The sequence below is a fragment of the Carlito syrichta genome, unplaced genomic scaffold (assembly GCF_000164805.1).
Source record: "Carlito syrichta isolate Samal-C Ts95f unplaced genomic scaffold, Tarsius_syrichta-2.0.1 Scaffold313745, whole genome shotgun sequence".
NCBI classification, from domain to species: domain Eukaryota; kingdom Metazoa; phylum Chordata; class Mammalia; order Primates; family Tarsiidae; genus Carlito; species Carlito syrichta.
Window position 1 is genome coordinate 1,106,974 of NW_007257841.1, and position 4,699 is coordinate 1,111,672.

The window sequence follows — 4,699 nt, forward strand, 5'->3', positions numbered from 1 at the left end:
AACTTGCAGGACACTATCTGCTGGTTTGGAACTGTCCGTCACTGTGGTGCTGAAATCAGAAGTACGCCAAGGAGAGGAAATGTAGAAATAAAATAGATCTGTGCTCTCCCTTTATGTTTGGGTAACCATTAAATGATGCAACACAGTTCTCCTTAGCCAGGAGAAGTAGCTGGTATTTTCAAAGGACTTCTTCCAGTGCCAAAGGGGAAAAGAAGTGGAGATTGCCATGAGATCATACAAAGAGTGGTTTCCATGGGTGCCGCTCCTGGAAACATGGATGCTGCTGAAATCTGCAAAGTCACTCTCAGTCATTCACAGCTCCAGAACAAGGAGAAGAGTGGCTTATCTCCCTCCTTCTTTCCAGCCTCCTGCAAATACTTCATTTGGCAAAGCCTGACAGAAACCCGATTGGCAGGATTAACTGGAAATACAGCTCCACACTTTTAGCCTTTAATGCACACAGCAAAGGACAGCACTGGAGAATGGAAACAAGGCTGAAGACCAACATATAATTCCTGGGATGGAGAGCAATGTACCCTTTAGTGTGTCATCAGATGGCACTGTCTCATGTGGAGCCAGGTGTCTTTGCCCTACAAAGGTGGTGAATTGGAGAAGGGAGAGCCCTGAGCTTGTATCTTACCAACATGGCTTAAGTCCCACCCCTGTCAGAGACCAGCTTTATGACCTTGGGCAAATATCATGACTTCTGTGAGCCTCAGCAACCTCATTTGTAAAACATAGGTAGGACTAGGCCAGAGATTCAAACAATGCTCCAAGGAACTCTAGTGTACCACAGTCCCTTTGGGGGTTACTACACAACTTGGGTGGGGGGAGGAAGCCAAGTCCAGACTCACCTTTATCTGACTCCCATTTTAGGATTCTCCAGGGTTTTGTTTAAAGCTTAAAATAAAAGTTTGGAACCCTTAGGCCCAGATGATCTTTAAGGTCCTTTCTATCCTTATCTCATAAGTCTATGGGGCTTGAATCAAAATCTGGGCCTTGCCATGTATAAATGTGTGACCTGAGGAAGCCACCTAACATCTCTGACTCATTTTTTCTCATCTGTGAGATAATGAAACCATCATTAGGGGAACACCTGTGATGTGTCAGGTGATTTGCACACATCCCCATTCCACACCTATTCCTCCAAGAGAGGTAGAATTGGTATCCCTATTTCATAGTCGAGGTTCAGAGAGGCTGAACAACATACCATATTCTTCAGCCAGCAAATGGATCAATGTCTGTGTCCAGCAAGCTGCAATATCTGTTTCCTTCATCTCAGCTGCCCTCCCTCTTTAGAGTGGTATGAGGAATAAATAAGACTATTAGTGCAAAAATGTTTTTTACAAAAATACAAATCATGATGTAGCATGTATAATTATTATTCTGTTTCAGAGTCAGAGTAACTTTTATCCAAATGAGCCTAACTCCCTACCAAGAACTCCATAGTGTAATATGATATAAATGTCTCTAGTTTATAATCCACTTTCAATAGAATTTGCAGTCCTTGCTCATCATTTGTTCTAGACCCAGCTCAACATTCCTGACCCAGTGAGCCCTGCCTCCCCCTTCCACCAAGAGCCTTGGTCACTTTCCTTGATTCTTGGCCAGAACATCCCTAGGCATTGCTTGCACTGTTTCTACACTTGTAAAGGATTGGCCCTTGCCTTTGCTGCCATCACTACAGACTGGGAGAAAGCCCCCCAGTTGGGGCTCACTGACAAGAAGAGACTGACTGCTATACCAGTGCACCAGCTACTCTGGACGTGCAAAGCTCCTGTTTCCCCACTGGCTTCCCTGGAGTGTGAGACAGTGAATGTCCAATGGGGAAGTCTTTGGAAGGAGCCACCAGATCAGTCAAAGTCACCCTTTCTCTCACAGATTGTTCCAAGATAAGATTGTTTTCTATGACCAACCTTACGTTTTTACTTAAAATTTAAATATTCCAGCATATTCACCAGCCTTTTGTCATACAGCTACATTTGTATACCCTTTACATTAATTTTTTACTTTTTAAAAAAATTTTTTTTGAGTTGGTGTCTTACTCTGTCACCCAGGCTGGAGTGCAATGGCACAATCACGGCTCAATGCAGCCTTGACCTTCTGGGCTCAGGTGATCCACCCACCTCAGCTTCCTGAGTAGCTGGAACTAGAGGCGTGTGCCACAACACCCAGCTAATTTAAAATTTTTTCCTTTGTAGAAACAAGGTCTCACTATGTTGCTCAGGTTGCTCTAGAACTCCTGGGCTCAAGCAATCCTCCTGCCTTGGCCTTTGAAGTGCTGGGATTACAGGCATGAGCCACTGCATCCAGCCTAATTTGTTACTTTTTCAGGTCACTATGAACTCATAATAAGTCAGATTCAAGTTGTTAGTTACTTTTTCCTGTCATTCTCTCAAAATGTCACAACATGGCCAGTGGACAGCCCTTAACTGACCTCTTTGTCCTTTCAGTGCTACCACAGACATTTTGTAAAGTATTCTTGCTTTTCAACAATAACCAGTTATTTCAGGCCCATATTGACTTTTTTCTTAACAGCAAAAAGGTATGAGCTGCTCTCCAAGGAGCCAGTTGTCTTCCTTTTAGTGAAGACGTACTAGAAACCACACCAGAGGTGCATATCAGAGTGTTTCACGTAAATACCAGCAGATGATGGAGTGACACTGCTGCTGGGCCACTTTAGGGATGAAGTTGGAAAAACATTTATATTCAGCATCATGTGTTTTATGTTACTATTTCTAACTTTTACATGATTAAATTATTTTCACCTTTTAATATTCAAGCTCATTTTTATACATCTCTACCTACATTTTAATGCTTCTTCCAAACTATAGTTGTACAACACTTTCTTTTATAAATCTTCTATATTATTAACCTCAGTTCTATAGTCATTTTGATTTTAAAAAGATAAACTCACTAATAGAAAATGGGCAAAGAATATAAACAGGCAATTCACAAAAGAGGAAATATAGAAGGCCAATAAGATGAAAAAAGTTTAAATGTATTATTAATAAAATATATGTAAACTAAAGTGATATTTTGATAGATAGTGATGCTATCAGACTCACAAAGAAAAAAATAATATCCAAAGTGGGATATTATTTGGCATCTTTGATTTTCTGTTTCTGCCTCACCCTCTTCTATGGATTGACATCCTCTACTTTCTCATAGTTTCTGCTCTCATAGACTTTTGACACTCAAACAGCCCATCATAATCTATTTGGTCTATTTAGACCTTTGCATTTCAGCTTCCACTGCTATCTGCCTCATTTTTCTTTGATTTTCTTTCTTTTTTTTTTTTCCGTGTTGTATTATCTTTAATTAGGTACAAATATCTTTCTAACTTGTCACCTAGAGACCATTTCACCCTCTGCTCTGTTTGACTGCCAATCTCTTGTCTCTCTCTCTCTGTTCAACAATGGTGAGGCAGATACCATTTCCTCAGTGAAGAGAAATTCATAATTTGTTGTCTTCGCCAATGACAAAAATGTTGGAGAGCCAGTGGCAAAGCTGTTGCTGTTGGTATCTTTTACATGAACCAAATCAAAAGACCCAGGATGTCTTTCTCTGTTGGTGATCACACCGATTCTTCCCAGATTAGCACCTCCAGTCACCATTCACAGGTTACCAGTGTCAAACTTGAAATCAGTAATCTTGCCAGTCTCCAGATTAATCTGAATGGTGTCTTTCACCTTGATGAGGGGATCAGGGTAGTGAATAGTGTGAGTATCATGGGACACCATATGAGGGATTCCTTTTGTGCCCACAAAGATCTTTCTCATTTTGCACAACTTGTACTTAGCCTCCTCGGTTGTAATACAATGAACAGCAAAGCAACTTTGGTGTCATAGATCAGGTGGAAGTTTTCTCTGGTCTCATCAATGCTGATGACATCCATAAATCCAGCAGGATAGATTATATCAGTTCAGACCTTGCCATTGCTCTTAATGAACTGCTGCATGAAGATCTTCTTTACTTCATCTCTGGTCAGAGCATACTTAAGTCTGTTTCTTAGGAAAATCATGAGAGGGAGACAGTCTCTCAGTTTTTGGGGACCAGTGGATGGATGAGGAGCAAACACAACAGTCAATTTATCCAGCATCCAAAGTTTTGGAGCTGCTACCCACTTCAGATGTTTCTTGGGACCATGAACCATGGCTGTGCTGGGCATGGAAAGAGGTAGATTTTCTTAACTCAGAGTTCCTAGACATCAAGTCTAATCAGTCACACTCATATTGACATGCTAGAATGAGGCTAGCTTATAGGTTGGCTGGTTTCATTCACCTCTAATCCAATCAACTTTAGCCATGTTATCATGTGGCACAAAACATGGCTGCCTACAACCAGGCATTGTAAGACCTGGCCTGTGCCATTCGGTCAGGAACATGAATTATATTTTTGCTTATGCTGCTTCCCAATTTTTTTCTTTTTACAATAACCATACTATATATTTTATACTGTGTATTTATCATACTATGCATGATTTCAAAAATAACATAATGAAGAAAAAGATATATATGTATATATTCTGTTCTATATCTCATTTACATGTATTTTATTAAATTTTCAAGAAATAGGACCATTGAAAGATGTCCCATTCACAGCTTAATATATATTTAGCAATAGAATACTCACTTATTTATCTAAGCCACCTCAAAATTATGCCTTTTCCTCCTTCTAATAATAAATACAATAACAG

At 40.2% G+C, this 4,699-nt stretch overlaps 1 pseudogene; it reads right to left on the minus strand.

Annotated features, from left to right (window-relative positions):
* Nucleotides 1–3,363: 3,363 nt before the first annotated feature.
* On the minus strand, nt 3,364–4,156 carry LOC103273134 (annotated as a pseudogene).
* Nucleotides 4,157–4,699: the final 543 nt, after the last annotated feature.